A 21,553-nucleotide genomic window follows, 5' to 3' on the forward strand; every position below is an offset into this window, starting at 1 on the left:
TAGTGAGCAGCATTGCCCAAGGTAGATGAAAAAAATAGGCTTTGTTGGAAAAAAAATTGAATCTACTGGTGGACCTTCCAAAGGCAGATAAGTGTATGAATTTGCCCGGTAAATGAATCCTTGAAAACTTCTCTCTACTAATTGCCAGCCCTTACTTCCCTTAGAGCTGACATGGATGTAAAGAGAAAGGATAGATCTGTCAGCAAGCTGAGAAGGAGTTTAAAGGAACTTCAATCAGAAAGTTTTGTTTTTCAGATGAATATATATTGTCATGGGTACAAAATGACATTTCCTGAAGTGAAGGCCATTCTCATCCCTGTCTCAGAGCATTCCAACATACAGTAATATGTGTCTTAATTATGGTGTTTCTATGTCTAAAAATGGCTCAGAAATTTCACTTTTCAGAGTTGTATAATCAAGTTGCTCCACCTTGCTATTAGGCATAAATGGCAGTCAGTGCTCCAGGGAAGCCTGAAATTGAAAGAGCAGCAGGTGGGGAGCAGTGGGTCAGGATGGGTATGCATTTAGGAGAGCTGTGTGGGGAGTCCAGAAGTAGAATAGCGGGAAGTGCTGTAAATTGGATTGAACACGTTGCTAGTGGACAGGGTGAAAGATTATACAGCATTTGTCTGTGTGACCGTAATGAGCTTTTTTCCCATAAAAGATTTGGGGAGAAAGTACTGTGTATGAATAGGGTCCCTTTAAGAAGCACTTTTAAAAGAGCTCATTTTCGATTCCAATCATGTATATGCCCCAGCAAGACTGTAGCCAGATGCTTGTAGATCTGAAGAAAACAGCCCAACCCTTTTCTTATCATCTACCGGAGATGACAGACTTTAAATCTCAATGGCACTTTCGATAACTTCTAACAAGACCTGGGACTTGCCTGGCTCCATTTGTCTGGTCAAGGCTGTATTTCTGCAATTTATCCCATGGAGATTTTCAGCAGAACCTTACACTTAGTGTCTAAATTAATGATATTCCTTCCTTTTTGCCATGACAAAAAACACTCTGCACTATATACATTATGCTAAAGTTTTTGTCATGGACATATTCTGTAAAAGCTTTTTCAGTTTCATCATTTTGACAAGCTGATTCCATTAAACTCTTCCCAGTGATCACTTTTGTGTGGTGCACATGGGGGAGGTTGTTTGCTCACATGGTTTTCCCTTCTTTGAAGCTAGAAAACAGTGATCATCTCTCAGGTTACATATTATGTCTTATCCCTGACCTGTCCCCAGGAAAATGTATTTTGAGGGAACACAGACACTTTCTGTATAGCTCTCTTAGTAAATGAGTCTTCTCTGTGGTCTAGTCCTTAACTTTTCTTCAAGGCTCTTTTAGGATAGAGACATGGTCTTAGTTCTTAAAGTGTGTAGGTTGGTCTGTTGATATGAGTGCATTAAAAAGCTCTGCACATGTAAGACATTTCTCAGTGTTTTTTACCATTCCACTTGCACTGAAATGGAAATAGTTGAGTGCTTTGAATAAGGAAACTCTCTAGTTTTTCTCAAATACATGGTTTACTTGAAATCCTCCAATGAAGATCCACCATAGTCTGGTGGTACCTCTGCCAGATACCTTGCACTATTGGAGGTTTTAAAGGGATCTGGGCAAACACTGCTGGTTCTGATCCTGCCATACTGGCAAGTGCTAGATGCTGGTGATTAAAGCTGGAGCTGATAATGAAAGAAAAGGATGCTTTGTTTTAAAATGCATTCTCTCACATCATGCTTTCTAAGGAAGTGAGTTATTTTAATGTCAGGTTTTGGCAATAAGGAAACTAAGATTTTGTGGCTAAAGCAGATAGGAGCCTGGAGGGGAGTCAGATCCCACAAAACCTGTGTTTGTCTTCAGGGAGTGCTTTTTATCTGCCTTTGCTACAAATGAACATGATGTAGAGCTGCTTCTGCATTTCACTCTCAGTAAAGCCAGTAGAACTTTTCATGCCAACCTCGGTGATGAGCACAGCCACCAGACTTTCTGGGATAATTGTCAGCGCAGAATAGCATTGCCTACAGCCTGCTTTAGCATAAAACCAAAATCTATCTCAGTAGGCTTCCAAGGGTATTGAAGCATCTCAGATTCATTAATTCATTTATCTGTGCCCCAAACAAAAAGTAAATTTTTAAGGAGGGGTTTTTTTTGTGGGGTTTGGGGGTTTTTTGTTGTTTTGGGGGTTTTTTTTAGTTTTTTGGTTTGGTTTGGTTTTTCGGTTTTGGGGTTGTTCTTTTTTTTGCAACTGCTAATAACTTCACCTTCCTTCCTTGTCCAGTGCATTTCCACAGATACTCATATTTCTCAAGCTGACAGCTTTCTGACTGCCCAGACTGAATAGCTGGATATCTCAGCTTCCCATCTTACATGAACTTTATCTCCCTCATTTAAAATAGCAAAAGCACTGTCTACATGAGCAGACCATTATCCTGGTTGGGTTGTTAAAGTTACTGTAATGCTGACTTTATTTTCTTGTAACAGTTCTGAACAAAATATTTCCTTTGAAAGGTCTCAGACCTCTATCCTCCCAACTTCTAATCACAGTAATATCCAACCTCAAGGAGTCATTAGTGAAGACTCAAACAATATCCTGTAACAAGTCAGCTATGAAGAAATTGGCATAGTTTATCTCACTGATTCATGTTCGTATGAAAACAATGGGTTGCAAAATAAAGGTAGCATTGCTTTCATGCTATACAGTATCCATTGGATCTGAGTCTTTCCTCCCCCACCAACAGTCTCCCAAACTAACCCTGAGTATAACTCTGCAGTCACTTATGAGACAGGGTCCATCTAAAGAAGTGACATGTTCTTAGACTTTAAAACCAGTTCATTGTGCTGCATCTTAAACCAACTCACTTCTTTTTGGTCATCGTAAGTTGTTGCATTTTTAGATAACTGGGAAAATAATATAATGATTATATTCAAATCCAACCCTTAAAGAGGGGTTTACATTTCTGAATTGAATGGATGCAGTGAACTATGTAAACTGAGTTTGGATGAGTTCTTGGAGTTGTTTGGTTTTGGTTTTGTCTTTGTGAAATGGACACTTAGCTTTGCAGGAAAGCTGATAAGTAGCATAAACTATGACTCACCACTAAGAGACTTGGTAAAATCTTTGTGTCTGCTGTTTGGTTTGGCTTCAGCAATCAAAGGATTTTTTTCACAGAAAGGAGCATGCAGGTGGCTTTTCAGGTTTCTGTGAGGATTTTTCTTCTCATTTGATGTGATACAGGCTCTAAACTGGGCATCAAAAGATGTGAGTTCATTTCATAGCTCTGCCTTAGTATTGATCAGCTTCAAGATCAGTTTAGCTTTCTCATCTTTCCTTTTTTCATTCCATAAATTGGGAATAAGGAGAATTACCCCTATAAAGCTAAAGGTGATGTTCAGCTGGCTGGGGATTTGTTTGGTTTTTTTTTCACAAATAAAGCTCCTGAGACTGTATATTGAACTCCACAACTTTAAGGCACGCTAGTTGCTCTCTGGATGAGCTGTATAGATATGGATAAGCTGTACTGTGTTAGGGAAAACTGGGAAGTTTAGAAAATCCTATGAATAATTCAGCCTTTCACAAAACATAATGCACAATTCAGTTATAAGTATCATTTCTACTTGTTGACTGGGTCAGCAAAGGAAATTCCCAGGTTGAGATAGCCTGAGATGTTTTGGTTGCTCAGGAGAGGAAGTTCAGGACTGGAACAAGAGTGTCACTTCTAAGCTAAGTCCTACTAGAGAAGGTGCTAGGTACTTACAGTATGACTTCTTTTACCTTTTCCCTTCAATTACATCTTGCAATGATTTGATTCAGCCGACTACGCTGTCTCATCCTCTATCTATATTATCAAATGAATACTCCAGTTAAGATAGAAGAGTTGGTGAAAAATGCCATCTAAGCTACTCTGCTGTTGCACAACTTAAACTCCCTTCCTGCAGTATCACCTTGGTGGTGAGGGTGAGGGAGGGAGGCATATCAAAGTTAAACTGATGTAACAAGGATTCAAGAGGGAAGGCGGTTTGGATATATTGGCAGTAAAACTTAGGAACAGGTTCCTATAAAACAACATCATATCATTTGATAAGAGGGATCAAATTCATTGGTAGGAGACTGCATTCTTGACACTTTAGCCACTCATTCCCATATAAAAGAGAAATGTAAAGTTTAGTCACCCTGAAACTCAGTTTTCAGGGCATGCATCACAGAAGTAACAGCGTCCTACAAAATATGCTGTTCTCATACCAAATACGAAATGGAGACTATTGTTCCCAGAAGCCATTTTAGTGGAGCTTTATAAGGTAGTTTTGGTTTATTTTAATAGGCATAAAGTGAGAAGAAACAGGTGAAAGATAAATTCCAAAGTATTGATTATGGCCTTGTAGGAGAAAAACAGTTGGTTCTCCTTCTGGAAAACTCGGAAAAAACACATACTTAACCTGTCTTTGTAGATGCCGAGGGCTTAACACTGCATACAGTTGCATGACCCCGGTGACTTCAGTGTGTCTGCAGGGGTTTAAAGGCAAGTGAAATCCTTCTGTAATGCTTTTCGTCTTGTTCCAAGTGTTGTGTACTCTCACAAGAACACATCTCATGTTCGAAGCAGTACAAATTTTAAAAGATGGAGCACAAGCCATATGCTCTCTAATCTTTCTAGGATTTGCTGCTCTTGACTATGGTATCTGTCAGGTTAGGATTTTCCTATAGGTCTTCATAGAGTCAGGTTGTGATTTCTTTATGGATAGGCAGTCAAGAAAACATCCTGACAGTTTCTTTAAATGATTGTGGTGATGGATCTGACATGCTCACACTTTTCCATAATGATCTTGCTGCCATTTTGCTCCTGATTTAACAAACACCCTCACAGTCAAGTCCTAAACCATGCAGCTCTCACCAAAGAGAGCAAGCTGGATTTTTAAAGTCCGGTGTAACCTTAGCCTGGGGTTTGCCAGAACTCTGCTCATACCCTCTGCCCCCCAGCAGCAGACCCCAACATCGCTGCGCAGCCCTCCAGTCCCCTTGCAGCTCAGGCTTAGCAGTGTTCCCCACTCCAGCCCAGCCTGTTCTCCAGGTATTGCAGTACTCGTACACTCAGCCAGTGCCCTTCAGTTCTGCTCTGCAGTGCCATCAGGGGAAAATGATATATCAGAGTACTTATGTCCCAAATTGAATGTTAGTCAGATGTTAAAATGAAAGAAATATTATGGAGAGTCAGCACGTCTTGCTGTGGAAATAAATTACGTACAGTGGAGTGTCATGGCTCTTGGGACCACATATGATCCAAGGACACCATTTAGAGAAGTGATCACAACACCACTAGATTTATCAGATAATGATGGAGGAACATTAATACCCAGAAAGCAAATAACAATTAGCAATAGAAAGCTCCCAACCAGTAACTTTTTCAGGGTCACTTCCTCACATTAGTAGCCTATTTGTATGTATCACTAGATTTTATAGCAATTATCTCCTTATTAATAGTAAATTCACTAATTGCTATTATTAATAAAGATGCATTTAGTTCTTAGTACCTTACTTTCTCAGTTTAACATTTTGGTTACTCAAGTGTCATCTGCCTAAATAATCCAGTATTATTTGATTGTATTTTCTCATGCTGTGCAGTCCAGTTTTGGAACAGCGGAGTTCAGGACAAGTACTTGAGAGGATGTAGGGAACATGGACCATGCACTAGGTCTGCAAACCTCCAAGCAGGGAAGCAAAGATGCTTCATTGCTTATCCACCTTGCAATAAGGAGAGCATGACTTGATGTGGCTACAGTGTAAGACAACAGATCCAACTTGTGAGCTGCCACTTCAACCACACTCCCTCAGAACAGAAAATTCACCTACAAGTATAAGCAGAGCCAAGATGTAATTTTTAAGCTCTGATCCTGAAAGGCAGCCAGAACCTTTAGGTATATATCCTTTTATATTTAGGTAGATATGTTTTCTGTTTTCTTCTATTTAAGGTTTCAAAGCTGAGTTCTAAGTGCCAAGAGTAACCAACACAACATATTTTATAAAATGGAAATGCCCAGATTGCTTCTGGACCACCAAGACGACTCGTCTGGTCAACAGCTGACCTCTCTTTTCTCTCCAGAGTGAACAGGGAGCAGGCTGTATGCTGGGTGGGAACAACCCAGTCTCAATGCAACCAACATCTTTCCAGTGGCACCTTTGCTCCTTCACAGTCTCTTGATGGGAGCACACACGGCCCGAAAACGAGGGAGAAGGGCATCAGGAGCCTTGGAAAGATTACAGACAGGAGCAGGCAGCAGCTGCCACCAGAGCAGTGAAGCTGGCCTACAGCACAAGCCCCTTCGGCAGTCAGAAGTGGGTGCTGTGAGTTATTTTGGCAGTGGCCACCCCTTCCCAGGTATTAGTCCCCTAGCAGTGATTTCCTTGTCTGTGCAGCACTCCAGGGTGGTGGTGGGCAGCAGGAACAGGGCAGTGCTGTGGCACTGGGAGGTGGTGCTGGGCAGCCTCCTTCTGCCAGTGGGATGAGCTGTGTGAGGCTGCACTGGCCAGGCACCTGCCAGCAAAATGCCCTGATTTCACTTATGGTAACAAATCCCTCAAAGATGTAGTCAGTGGTTAGTTACAGGAAGATAAAAGTAGTACTGTTCCAGGCCATCTTTTAAGTCAAGATGCATGGTCAAAATGCTACATTTACATTACAATACAAGAATTTATTTAACCTTTCGTCTTTCTCACATTTTGCAAGTGTTGCCCTCACCCTGAGCCCCTTAAAGCAACTGCTGCTGAAGCTGTAATGTGCTGTTGCTTCCAGAGAACTCTCCTGCTCTTCTTTTAAAGATGTTTTGCTCAGAGGTGCTTTGTATAGAGACTTTTCTTGACTGAAGTTCTTCTTGGGGAGCAAGAGACCTCCAATGAATGATAATTAGAGTTCAGTTTGCAGATGCAAGAGATTACTGTTCTTGTTTCATCTGTCTCAGTGTTTTCACTGGGAACAGCTGTTAGGACTTATTTTGGGCTGAGTTACCTGTGGAATAAGTCAGCTTGATGTCTTTTTGAATTAGCTTACATATACATGAAAGTCCAAATTTGGATTGGATTAATTTGTCTTATCAAAACATAATATTACCCAGCCTTCCTGGCAAGCAGTGTGTGCTGAAAAATCTACGCCAGCAAGATTTTTCTTTTGTATTTTCTAGTTGTGGGTCCATGAAGTTTTCTGGTTTATAAAAGCATTTTTGTGTGTGTGCATTTGTAATGCACATTCGAAGTCTACTTTTTCCAGTACATATTTCTCGATGTGAAAAAGACAAGGCTAAAATTTTAACCATTCTTAGTTACCAAAAAAAAACTTAAAAGTCTCCTTTTACTACACTTTGCAGCCCAAATTTAACAGCAATATTAAGTACACTAGTAACATTAAATACACTAGTGAAAGAAAATATAAACTTGAGCTGTGTCATAATTCCTTTATAGTATGTGTTAAGGCAAACAGCAAGGCATTCTGTCTTCAAATTTGAGAGAGGAAACAGTTACCGTTTCTATTATCTTTGGTGGACTACAGCTTCTAAACAAACCCTGTCTTTGGAAAATGAGTGATGGAAATATTATCAATTAATTTTGATTCAAAATTGTTGTCGTGTCATCACTGCATTCTTTACAGAACCACAATTTGGCTGTTTATTTCGTTAAAAAGAGCATGTGCACCTGTAGTTGATTAGATTTCTTTTCAAATTCTTTCATGATTCATAATGAAAATACATACATGTGTGCCAATGTACACAGACTTATGTTAATTCTAATGTACATAGAAAAACTCCTTGTCATTTCCTAAAGATCATTTTATTTTGGTTCTCCAGTATTGCAGACTAAGGGTTTATACATGGCCATATAACTGGCTCTTGAGCTGTATTTGCAGTGTCGTCTCCCATGTGAGCTTTCTCCCTCCCTGCAATAAGCTGTCAGTTGTAAAACCATCTCCTCAGTTCATCCCTTTCCAAGCACTAGCTCAACTGAGTGATGTTCGTTTCCTGTCTTATTAAACAGAGTAGCCAGCCCTTCTCCTCAGTCTTGTATGAATGAGTGAGTCCACGACGACAAGGGCTGGGCTGTGGAGCTGCTTCTTCTGCTAGGCACACAGAGGTGAAGATGCAGAGGAAGAAAAGCAATGTGCCTTGTTAGCCCTTTGCAAAGACTTGCTCACTTTCAAAAGGAGCAGGAGTGGGCCTCTCTGTGGGTCAAGATCTGCTGAACTGCTTTTTCTCTGATGGGCCTTTTGGACCATTTGTGTGCTGTGACACAGTGCTTGAGCCGGTGTCATTATCAGTCCCCAAGCAAACACCATTGTGCAGTGGAGCCTGTTAATACAGGTCACTGAAATTCCAGATATTTTGACTGCTAAAGGAGGTGGTCACTTCAAGTAGCATGACCACAGGAAAAAAAAAAAGGGAGAACTTGAAGGTAATTTTCCTCTCTACATTGCCACATTGCTTTTCCTGATGTGGCCCCTTACCTTGTGTGTGACATCTGTGGCTAAGGTGTTGTCATATTTCTGGTATGCTAACATAACATTTGACTGCCTTCCTCTGCATTTTTTTAATTAACTCCTAATATTAAAGCAGTTTCCATCCCTGGATTCCTCAGCAAGCTGATTGAAAGGCGATTTAATTGCACAGCATTGCCAAGAAACATGTTAGATGATTGCTGGCTGTAGTAACAAGTAATGTGAAGGTAATAGAAGATATCACAGGGACTAAGATTTTGCTGGCCATTAGCAGAGGTGACTTCAAAAAGCAGATGATAATTAGTATAGATTTCCCTGAACCAAGCTTCCATCTGCTGCTAGTCACTGGATTTTGAGCTGCTCTCCTATTAAAGATTTGCATGTATGTTCCTGGATTCTCAATGGAAAGGACACTTAGGGGGAAAGGGTATAAATCAACAAATAACTGTGTAACCTGCAGAAATATAAATCTATGTAGATTAATCCGTGTTTCCTAAATTGCATACTAGATTGTAATTCAATCAAAGGGTAGGGGTCTTGTGACGTTTATGAACATTTATGGATGGTGTAAGCACTCAGATTAAATGTCAAACCTGGTATTCAGTTTACAATCATGTATTATTGTTATTCATTAATATATAAAAACAACAATTATATCCACTAAAATCCTCAATTTAATTCTGCTGTAATCTGTCTCTGCTATGTGAGAGACGCAGTGCAGCCTCTTTGCCCCCTCAGATCATTTAAAGGGCTCCACTGAATTTCAGCTGAGTCTGTTCTTTTCCCCCAGCATGACACTGGCTCCATTTGGCCCCCTTTGAACTGAGGAATTCTCTAGTAAATGATTTTCTTTATCTTCCACTGGGAGTAAATTTTAGTTTTGATACTGGGCTGGTGTAGTGCACCGAGAATGGGAGGACAGACAAGATTGCATCTTAGATCCAATTCACTGAGTATATTACATATGATAAAGCTGTGCCCCTCACTGGTTCCATATCAGTAAAGGGTGAAAATGCTTTGAGGCAAGAACAGTCATTTTAGGATTATCTGAATTTGTTGTCAGTCCTTCAAGCCTGCTTCTTCCTAGTCTGGGGCTAAAGGACTAACTTTGCTCACCTTGGCGTAGTGCATTACATCAGAGAGATCCTAAATCACTTTGCAGAAATAGAGCAGAATTGCTGTCCCAATTTGCTTCTAAGAAGGCACTTGAAGCAGGTTAACTCAAGCCATTTAGTGAATAAAGTCTAAGAAGCAACTGAATGCCAATTGCAAAAATGACTTTGGCACCTAAGATGTTAGTTTTGTTGAAAGTAAGCAATCCTTAAGCTAACAAAGGTAATATATTTCAGCATGGTTTGCAGCCAAAATTTTACTGACTTCCAATGGACTTCAACGTGAACACCTCAGTCACTTTTGAAAATTGTAGTTAGCCTCATAAATCTGTTATCAGCTTATATAATGTAACTCATACCACTGGTTTTCAGCATCTTAACTCCCGGTAAATAGCTATTATTCAGTGTTTATGAACCTTATTCTCATTAAACTCAGGGGGAGCTAGAGTCCTAAACAGCCTTAACATTTAGACCTTGCTTGTCTCATAGTCTTTGTGAGTTAAATGGAATTTATTCATGTAGCAAAGAAAGAGAAGGGGAACAGAATCTGACCACAGTGAAGCAAGGACAGATTTAAGATTAGCCCTTGGCTATTCTGTTCAGTGGCCACAACATCTTCCAAGTAATATTGATTAATTAATACTAGGAATTCGATATAAAAAAAAGTCAGTGGATTCCATTTGTCCATCCCAACAAACAGAGCCATAATGGGCTGAAAACAAGCGACATATATAGAGACAGGTAACTATTCTGTTTATAACATAGAGACCTGGGGAAAACAGTCAGCTTTCTTCAACTTCATTTTCTTATGTCGTTATATAATACTATATCTTGAGGAAATCTAGTGTGTTACTCTAATGTAATTAGGTTAAATGTCTCTAGTGACCAACAGAGCTGTATGATAAAAAGTTTCACCCCAGCATTTTAATGGTTCAGGTTCTGCTCATGGTTTCAATTAAGTCAGCATGATTGCACAGGGCAGTGAGAACAGGATTTGGCCCATTTCTCTCCCGCATATGTGTTCTGAAGTTATCTAACCTGGAATGAATCATAGCTTCCTCAGACACATCTTGTTTTTCCAGTACTTTACAGGGAAGGTTTTGTTTTCATATATTTTCTTTTGAACAAAACTGGTAATCAAGTGTCCAGACCGACTGCAGTCATTTAAAAAAGCAATGTGTTTCAGTTCTGGTGATTTTGCTGGATTCTAGTTTGCAGCTTCTAGTATATTGTGCCTGTCTAAAATTACCCTACAGTTTTAATTAGGGAAGACAATCTTGTTCACTTCTTAGAGCAAATTTGATGGTAATATTGGTGTAAGTCATTACTCAGCACATCCGGAATCTCGGGCCATAATTTGTAGAATTCTTTGGCATCTATGTTGTCAAAATTGCTTGATGCTTTCCCTTAAGAGACCTTGTTTTATGTTGCTTATAACAGAGCCAAACTCTAACCTCAGCCTAAAATTTTCCATTCTGTGTTTTGTTGGGTTTTTTTTCCCATACTGGATGCCTCCCACTTTTTTTTCTTTTTTTTTTTTTTTAAACTCTGGGACTCCAAGGCACATTCTTTGGCTCAGACCTCTTGACTCAGGTTCTTCCCTGGTTTGCAGCTCACTGTCCCATCTGCCCAAAATTCTGAAAGAAATACTACCCAACTACCAGCCCCTAACAATCCTTCACTATCATCTACTACAGATAAGTCCATAGAGTTCCATGGTTAAGTCTTCAGGAGAAATGTAAAAGGAAGATAAGGGATACATGCTTAGGAAAGATTTTCTCCACCAGGAGAACTTCCCTGTTACAGTTCATTAGAATAATAGATTCCTGAAAGCAGGATAGTGACCTTCTCTCCACAAGCTTGATCTTGCCCTTCCTTTTGTTTTATTTCATTTCAGCTTTTCAGTCTGGGCAGAATCCATCCTGTCTTCTGTCTCATGCAAATCTTCCTTACTTGTGTGAGCAGTCAGCTCCTTTAAAGAGAAATTTGCTGTTGGAAGGGCCTCTCAGGGTGGCCTGTCCAAAGGATGCTATAAGCATCTTGGTTCCTGCCCTGCAGTTTTTATGATTGTCTCTGCTCTTTGCTGTGTTTCCTCCACTTCCCTTGCAAACCAACCACTAGATTTGTACACGTGCTTTCTCTCACGCTCCCCTCTACCAGGACCATAATTCCCACAAATAGTAGCTACAACTCTGAACAGATTTGCTGCCTGCCTTCCCTCTCACTCTCCTGTGACAGCTCCTCTCTCTTCCTTCACTCTCACAACTCACGTTTATATTTCTCTGAGTTTTTTAAGTGCTTTGAGGAATGATAGAGCTAATCTCTCCCTGTAACTAGACAGGAAACAGAAGTTGAAGGCCATGTCTTAAGTGCTGGAATACACCACATGGATCCCGTGGTCGTTTTCCACTGTTCTCCTGATCCCCTGGTAACAATCTTCTGGAGAGCACTGTCTGGACTGACTACCCCAATTTTTTCAGCTTGGCGAAGGGAATGGGAGACAGGACTGATATGTAGCTTTGAACATTTGGGGAGCATCTGCCTTTGTTTTCTGTGTCCAACAGGAGTGTGTCTTCTTGTTACAATTTAGAGCATCAGGCTTTGATTAATTTTGTTTATTGCTTCATCCCAGGTTAATATGTTTTGGAAATAAATATGGAAATAAATATGTTGGAAATAAAGCTTAGATACTCCATAGTAGACCTGTAGTCTGCCTGAAGTTTGCAAACCTTTAGCCATTCCACTTTCATGCAGTCATTTTTTTCTTAGGGGTCTTAGGGTAACAGATCAATCAAGTCCAAGAGATACTGTTGACAGAAGGAACTAAGACAACACAATTTTTCTGTGCAGCTATCAGCTGTAATGAAAGTATTCTCAGCCCTAATAATAAGCCTAACCCCTCTTCTGTGAAGGTCAGGATCAAGAAGACGAGTTCTGTTTCAGAGTCCTGTGTCATCTGGCATGACTGCTAAGAAGGATGCCATTCAAATCTGGCAGTGTTTTTGTGATAAGAGCATTTTCCATAGGAGCCACAAGCCTATTTCACGGAGACTGTTGAACAGCCACCAGAGGATATTTAGTCTCTGCTGGCTTGGAATTATCCCAGGACTGAAAGGCTCCTCAACCATTACCAGTTTTCTCAGCTACATAGTTCTGGGGTCAGATAGTTTCAAAACTTTCAAGATCTATGTTGTTTGTGAATTTAAAACAATTTTTTTTCCTCTGCTGTGGGAATTGCAATTGTAAGTCTCCTTGATCCTTGTTTTATATTGTTACATTGATATCATTCAGTGTGTTTATTATCAATTTTATTTCCTTTTTTCTTTCTGTCTTTTCTTCTCAGATCACTCACAATCAGTTTGTGGCCTTTCTCTGAAGGAACCTTTCCTTGTCTCTTGTGTAAGTATTTATAACATTTTGTACTTTTCATTGGTATGAGTTGCGCATTTTCTTCAAGTTCCATCAAAGTCAGCCTGGGGCCTCTGTTACTTCCCATGGCCACAGGACTCAATAGTGAATTTTTATTCAAATGCAGTCCAATATTTTAATGCAGTGTCACCTTATGGGACTCAACATTTTAGTTCAGTGACATTGTGTGATTGATTGATCTAGAATTTATATGTACATTTCTAGATGACAATATGGAAGATTTCTGTTTATGTGTGGAGATATACATGTTCTGATGGACATTATGCTGTTGTGCTCTAATTCAGAATGAAATATAAAGTATTCCATGCTGTGCAAGTGCAAAACAAGTACAGAAAACAGGCAACTAGCATTGCTGAAGTTTGATCCTGTGGTGTGGGACCCTTCCTTACTTCCTGGCTGTTCTCTGACCTGCTTTCCTTATCTCATAAGATTAAATGGGCTGTATTCTCATTGACATCCAACAGTATCAGGATTAAAAATCTGTGAGTGGTTTCTTTGGAGGATGTTATGCAGGGTTCTTTTCTCACCTTGTTGCATTCACTTGAGTTTGGCTGCTGCTATGTAGACTGGTGATTCGCTGACCTTTTTAACTGAAGAAAATGCTATGTTTATCCAGATAATTGTGTTTTCAAGACCCAGAACAGGAAGAATTAATGTTTTCCTGGTTTAAGTTTTGGTTTTTTTCTTTTTGAGGGGAATAAGGGATGGAGCCTTTGGGAGTGTTTGTTTGTTATCATTTGAGTTTTAATTTTGTCAGGTTCTGACACATGATGGTTTTGCGCATTTGGAACAAAAACGCGCATTTTTCTGGGATTCCTTCATACATATTGGCAGTGAAATGTAGTGCTTTTGAAACAATGACTCTTCTTGTTGAAATATAAAGGGAAATATAGCACTACCACTTCATAATATTTACTATAGTTAAGTAAAGACAGACCAAAGTTTTCCAAATGTCCACTAGTATTTTAAGCCACTGTTTTGGGATGTCCAAGCTGAAGCTATTTAGTGAATGCCAAAAATAATGAGGGCTTTTAAATTTAGGTTTAGAACTCCACGTCCAAATATACCTGGACTTCGTGTTACTTTAGATCTCCACTTTGCAATTTAAATTCTTATCTCCTACCTGTTCAGAGAGAAAAGTAGATGACTGTTAAAGTGCTGCCTGGAATTAAAAAAAAACCCCAGCACTGTAAGAAAAATAGCTCTTTCATATATGGGAGACAAATTAAACCTGCAAATCTGTAAATTTATGTTCGAGTTGTGTTTTGATTGTTGGAATTTCTTTAAAGGCGTGCTAAAGTGCAAATGGATGTTCATAATTGTTTCAACGCGCTTGCTGAAACAATGAAAAAGCTTTCTTTTCCTCATTCTAGACCTAAAATATGTGGCTTTAACATTTAAAGTTGACCCGCTACTTTTACAGTGCTGAAAGAAATGGCACAGTGCCTTCTCCCCCACCCTGTGGGCAGAACAATGACATTTGCTCCAGTGGCTGCAAAAGGTGGTATGACAATGCCAGCTCCCAAGGAGATGTATTTGAGCTGACCTATCATGCCTATGGTGTCCCCATATTTCTCTCCCTTCTCCTTTGCCTTTCATTATAAGGTGTCCCAAATCTGTAATTTACAACATGCTGTTCCAGTTGTGCTCTGATATATTTGCTACAAGTAAGTCAGAGCCTATGCGTGTCCATAGCTGCCCGTGGCAGTGTCAGGCCTGTGAGATGAGGGGAGCAGAGGCACCCACAGAATGCAGCAAGGCTTATGTCTAATGTGACATTTATTTGACTCAGAAAGGCAATTGATTAAAGGCCCATCGGACACTTGCCATCATGTATTATGTATTTATCCAGCAGGGGCAGTTTATAATGGCCCCTGACAAATCCTATTACTTTTGTTGCAGAACTTCATAATATCAATAAAAAGCATTAATGATACTCAGGGACAGGAAGCATTAACACCGCTTGTGTTAACACTTCCCGCAGCAGCGGCAAAACCATTTATATCTGTGGCCTACACCGTGTGCCTTCAACATTCAAAGGCACCAGTTTAACGTTGTTTTACCTCTGCAGGGCAAGGCAGTTTAGTTGGAAACAGCAAGATGGCTTCATGATAGGTAGGCATGTGTAAACCTGAAGCTGAAATCCCTCTTCGACAGTGCTCTGCTGTGTGACCATGCATTAGTTGTTTTGCATCTGTCTGCCTTTCTTTCTTGACATGTGGGATTAGAATCACATGCTCTCTCGCTTCTCTAAGTCAAGCTTATTCCACAGCCAAGAGGGCCTTCTTGGTGCTCCTGCATTCCTAAATTAGCAAGCTCCATAGGAGCCCTACTCTATTTCAGGCATGTCTTGCTTGTTCTGTACTGGCTCTCTCCTTTCTCTCTGATAGGCAGGTCCTTCAGGCCATTGATAGTCTGGGTTCTTTTTGGTAACAGAAAAAGTGTAAATGGGACATTTTTACATTAGAAGCCATTAATGGTACCTGTCAAGGATGTTTCTGATCTAGAGGTAACTGATTTGTTCTGCCTTCTGTCTCAGTGTCCAGCACTGGGCTCTCTTTTCATATCCCTACCCACAAGTTGCTGATGATTCAGTCTTCATTCTCCTCCCGATGTTACGCACACGTCTGCCTAATTACATGGCATCAGGGTTTTGAAGGTGGAAAGATTTCATAGATCTCTCCCCCAAACTATATTCCCACTTAAGAGGGATACAGTTAATCTCTGCTCCAGTTGAATGTCCTCAGGACTTTGAGAGACACAGGTGTATTCTTTGTCAAAATCATTCTTTTCATGGAAGAAGTCTTCCAACCAGTCTGGAGCGTTTTAATCATAATGTCAACATCCTGTAGCAGTATCAGCATTACCAAGGTACTTTACAGTAGGAGAGATAGCTACACTAGGATAAATAGCTACAGCAGAACACTTCTTTTACTTCCAGAGCACTCTCTGTTCAGATGGAACCCATATAATATTGAAAAGTTATCTGCTGTTAGCCTTGGTAAGTGCAAATCAGAAGGGCACCAGAGTCATCCACATACAAGGAAGTTGCAGGACATGTTAACCTAATTCCATGGATATCTGTCCATTCTGTTTAAGTAGTTTTCTGATGTCACCAGGTTGTACTGAGCTCCAGCATCTTTCCTATCAGATTGAGCACTGATTCTAATTCTTGTTACTTGACATCCTAGTTTAAGACAGGCAAAAAAAAAAAAAAAAAAAGAAAGAAAGAAAAAAAAAAAAGAAAATAAAAGAAGGAAAAAAGTGCAAAAAAATGCCGTTTATTCCCCAGCTTCATGAAGACGTATTTGGTCAAGTAATGATGACCTAAGGGAAGCTGAGAGGCATCTTACTGATCTCATCATAGTTATGAGAACCATCCATCATATGGTCAGTGATTTGTATGTCAAAAAACACCCTGTAGTATTCCAACCTGCCAGTAGCCAGTTTCTGAGAATACTTGCTCGCTTTATCAGATGTGATGATGCTCAAATAGTCTTTGCTATCTATGTATATGTCCCTGCTTTGGTACTTGTTCACCACCAAACTCTCATCTGTTACCACTCTGAACCATTATCATGAAATAGCAACTGATTAGCACCCTCTGAATCCCTTTATCTGGTTCTGTGCTTAGTGATATTTTGCAGATGAGGAACAACATCAGTGATTACTACATTAGGAACAGGGAGGAGGCATCTTTTCTGAGGTTTCTTAAGAAGCTCTCCCTTACTTGAGAAGAGGATAGCGACCTCCAGGTCAAGCGTATTCATGAATCAGAAATGAACATTTGCAAAATGCCAAAAAAGTCTACATGTAATAAGCCTTATGTTTACAACAGCTTTCAAGAGTTAGCATTTTTCAAGAATTACCATAATTAATGTAATAAATAGACATGCATATTATCTAGAAGAATCAGTTGATCTGCTTCTGAAGGAGGTTTAGGAAGGGGATGGTCACCTAAACAAACTGAGACAGGAAAGGAGTGTTTTTTCCCCAGCTACTATGTGTCTCCTGAAGGAAGGGAATGTTCCAAAAAAGAAAATAACATGGGCAGAGGCAAATGAGAGAAATGGTGAAACAGCCTCAAAATGGCAGCAGAGCTGAAATTCTACCCTGATGTGTTTATAGAAATGAAACTGTATGACTGAGAGTACACCTTGGGATGAATGTTCTTGAGCAAGTGCCACAATTTTAAGCTTTAATCTTTATCTGAAGATGTGGCCATGAAATAGACTTAAGCAATAGATGTGCATGAATTAAAAATCCCTCATTATTTAAAACAAATCTGACAAAGTTCATGGGTTTGTTTTAAAACTTCTGCATAAATAATAGACCCAATATGTAGAAAACCCAAGACGTAGCCAGACTTACAAAAAGGGGCAAAATTTGATCCCAGTTTTTCATTCAAGCATTAGTTTAAGTGTTGACATTCAAATTGTTTAGCAAGTAATGAAGGCTGCACATAGCTGTGAAGTTGATGTGTGGATTACAGTAGAGGCATGTGTTCAACCTGCTTTCTAATTGCAATACCTACAGTATATTCACTGGTGCTGGATGAGATTGAACTTAAGATTGGCCAGCATGACAGCTGAAAATGTCACACCTTTCTGCCATTATGCATACTCGCAATCTCTTTGTTCTGAGTTGTTTTTCATTTACTTAGTGTAATATAATGGACTGAGTGCTGGCTTGTTTTGAAATATTATGGAGTACGACAGAAAAAAAAAATGGACTTTAACTAGACAGTTGTAGGAGCATAATATTTCAGATTTAACTAGAAAAAAGAAGGAGACAGAGAGAAAATTGAGCTGTTCAATGCACTTTTACCCCACACTGGCATAATTTAATATATTTGGATGGAAAAGACCACCTTTCCAAAGCAGTAGCAGCATTTCCTACAGCAGTTTGAACACCAACCATCAAAATATTAAGACAGACCAATTTGTTAGGTCGAAATCACTGTGCGAAATGGTAACAACTACAGAGTGTGGCAGAGTTTTTCAGAATATTCCCTTTGTAGTTATGGTAAATTATCTTCCAGCTTTGGCAAGCACATTGCTGTTCTACAGCTGTATCACCAAAGGTCTTTTTCTTTTCTGAGCTTTATTGTGAGTCCTTCTCATAAGGCAGAAATCCTCTTTGATGCACCCTGCTTTAGCATCATGTTGTGTATCTGCCTCCATCAGATGTATTCACCAGATATAAGGTAAAAATGGTACAAAGAACAAGTTGTGCTGGAGGAGTGGTTATTGTAAAACACAACATCCAGAAAGAGGAAGCTTCCCAGAAGTCACCTTTTGATCAAGACATCATAGATTTGTCTATTGGAACTGGCACCAAGATACGAATACTCAGGGAGGTCTAAATGCCTGCCCACATGTCCATGTCCATGCTGAATGTCCTATGTGTGAGACACCACAATCAGAATTGAGCTTGTAAGAGCATCTCCTCCATCTCCTTTTCCTCTCCACCACTCCCACTTAAAAAAGAAGCAAATCATCCGCCATGTAGTTCATTCGTGTGCCGTTACAGAGGTGCACATGTCAAAACACATGGTTGTTCTTCAGGCTGTGCTTCATGAAGGCTGTTTTACCTCTTGGTGGGAATGGGAACTCTTAGACATAAAAGATCACAGCATATTAAGAAATAATGATTCTTCCCTCTGAAGTTCTTGTTCATTGCTGAAGCTTTCCATCATTTTGGATAATATCATGCTGCGTATGGTTCACAAATTCAGCCCCCCAGGTAATATTTTCATTTCATCTGTTTGCATGCCCAAAATACTAGATTTTGCGCAGCACCAAAAGCAAATGCTTTTGGATTTAAACAGATCTTGCTCTCTCCCGTTCCATCTTACTAAGTTTTAAGTTTAATAGAATAGCTGTATCCATTTTCTGAATGCTGTTTTCTACTGTTTTAGCTTCTTAAGCATACTCTAAACAGTTTGATTTTTCAGGGACAAAATTGAAATCCCAACTCCAAAGCAAGGATCACTTGCAACGTTTGGATCTGGGTGTGTATTTAAATTTCATATTAGTCCATGTTCACTTATCCTGGATGTCTGTAGAGGGATTAATTGCTTTTCGCTTTTTGCAGTAAATCCACTTTTACATAAAAGACAAAAAATAATGTGTAACATTCTGGATTCTCTGCAGTATGCACTGGAGGTTGTGAAGGAGAACTGTTATGTGTGATCAGCATATAACCAACTTTGAAGAATGAAGGTTCAGACACTATTTTTCAATTTTTGCATTTAAAAAATCTTTTACATTTTTGGGTTTAGGGCAAGTTTCTTGTGTGAATGTCTGTGCATGCTTAGCATAGTTCAGTTATGACATTAAATACTTAAATTCTGCCACAGAGGCTAAAACAAAAATGGAGCTTCTCTTCCAGTGAACTTTAATGGAAAGGTAACAGTTTTAGTCATTGAAATACCTGCGGACTGAGACATGCCTCGGGGAAGATTGTCAAAAATCCTTCTTTTTCTTAACTTGTTGAAGACAGTTTGGCAGATCTTTTATTGTGGAGCCTGCAAATTAATTTCACACTGATACTTTCTACTGTGACTTCTGTGGCAATGTCTTTGCCTTCCATCCTGGCTTGTGCCACTCTGCTAGTGGGCAGCCCCGTTTTTCCTAATGCAGAAATTCACAAAGCATTGTAGTCTGACTAGATCAAGAAAAGCACATCATGTGTTCAGGGAGAAGCAAGGCTTTTGTAAGGGCTTCTGTTCACCAAGTATTTCTCCTCCACATCTTATTCCAGCAGTGTTTTCTTGAGATGCGGGGTCCAGCATTCGAAGGCATTCAGCAAGCAGATTTTGTAGATGAATTGGCATCCTGTTCTAGGAATAAGAATATTTTAAAAGCACAAAACTGAACTAGATATTTAATTAAACTGTACAAGTAAACGGCTGAGAGAGTTGTAGCATTTCTGAAATTCCCAAGGAACAGAACCATAGAAATAACACTGAAACATTACAGGTGAATGAGAACTAAATATTGTTCATGAGCAATTTATTGATGTTGATTGACCCTTTTACAGCTGTTAAGCATGACCCCACTTTTTCCTAATCTATGCCCCCTCCCTTTGAGTGGCCTTGTAAAGAAATGTTACCTGCTCCACCCAAATCTTATTAGATAGAAAAAGCTGTTTTATTTAACTAAACCATTGTGGAAATATAGCCTTCACCTTGCCCAATAATTCTTTCTTCACCACTGCTCAATCTTCCCTTCAGGTAAGCAGTTTCTCACCTTACAGTCCTTTTGCAAATCTTGATCGAAACTCATAATTTCCCTTGTGATACTGTATCAAATGCTCTACTGATAAATTGAATTTACTGCATTTCCTTTGTCTGGATAATCAGTTATCTTATCAAAGAAAGTTATCCGGTTAGTCTACTACAAACTACCTTTGGCAAACTCATGTTTTGTTTCATCCCATTTTCCATTTACCTACATGTCTCTTCCATTATTTTTTCCTTCAGTTTTTGCTTCTCTCATGCTATTGAAGCTCCTGATGTTACATCGACATCAAACAGGTGTAAGTGAGATCAGAATCAGTTTCAATACACTGTAGTACAGCTTTGCAAGAGCCTATTCATTCTCATGACTGCAAAAAGTTAAGTTCTCATCTGGCAGACAAGTAAAATACCATTTTTTATTTTTCATAGTCATTATAGCAAAGGGCAGGTGAGCTGATTTTGAGCCTTGGCTGGTGAATGTTTGCAATGATGTGCAAAAGGGAGATAGAGATACAATCAGAGACATCTACCTGCACATTAGAGTGCTTGGGCACTTGCATTAGAAAAACCTTAATGTATGTATCAGTAATGAAAATCTTAATTAAGAACGCTGCATCATTGTCCATGAACACTCTTTCTCTGTGTGTGAAGCTCTTTGTGTATTGCAGCATCTACCTGGTCCAGACAGAGCCCTCAAAGAGTGTGTCTGGCAGATCTTCTCTTGATTATTAACAACTAGCAAATGGCAAACTCTTCTTTTGTCTCAACACTGAAACTCAGAATAGTAGAGCATACAGCATAACTTAAGAGTTTGTTTGGACTTTTTCTATGGCTTTTTCCACTTCATTGTTATATTGGTGGGTTTCAAAACCCAGTAGCATTGATTAGAACTGAATGATGTAGCTTAGAGTTGCCAAAATGTGCACAGACACCTATTTACCCAATAGGGTATCTTTTCCTTTAGGAACAATACACTTGCCTGGACCATGCACACAAAAGTGCACTAATGGATGTGACGGCTGAGATTTTAATCTACCTAAACTCAGGAAATTTAGATTTAAGGTTCCCAGAGCAATCTTGCCTCTGCCACTTGCTTACAATAGAGTCTCTTACTGATCCCTGGCTGTGAGCTTTCCAAGGCAGACAGTACAGGGAGAAGACAGGGCAATGGAGAGGAACTGCTTGAGGTTTTTCCCCTGTCATTGTTTTCCAGTGACATTTGTTTGTTGAGCACCGCTTGTATGTTTGATGTGGTTTGAGACACATTCAGAAAACCTCTCCAAGTAGTGGACATACAA

The 21,553-nt window shown here is 39.6% G+C and overlaps 1 protein-coding gene across 7 annotated transcripts in view; it reads left to right on the forward strand.

Annotated features, from left to right (window-relative positions):
- The window catches only part of ZBTB20 (zinc finger and BTB domain containing 20), a 503,536-nt gene that overhangs the window by 348,364 nt on the left and 133,619 nt on the right, over window positions 1–21,553 (forward strand). For all 7 annotated transcript variants that reach the window (XM_042031786.1, XM_042031783.1, XM_042031788.1 and 4 more), the window contains one exon: window positions 12,927–12,982. The gene's annotated coding sequence lies outside the window, so the exon portion shown is untranslated. The remainder of the gene's footprint in view (window positions 1–12,926; window positions 12,983–21,553) is intronic.

This window comes from Corvus kubaryi, unplaced genomic scaffold (genome assembly GCF_017639235.1).
Source record: "Corvus kubaryi isolate FWS band 111438036 unplaced genomic scaffold, C.kubaryi_AGA036_p1.0 37341, whole genome shotgun sequence".
Classification (NCBI taxonomy): Eukaryota; Metazoa; Chordata; class Aves; order Passeriformes; family Corvidae; genus Corvus; species Corvus kubaryi.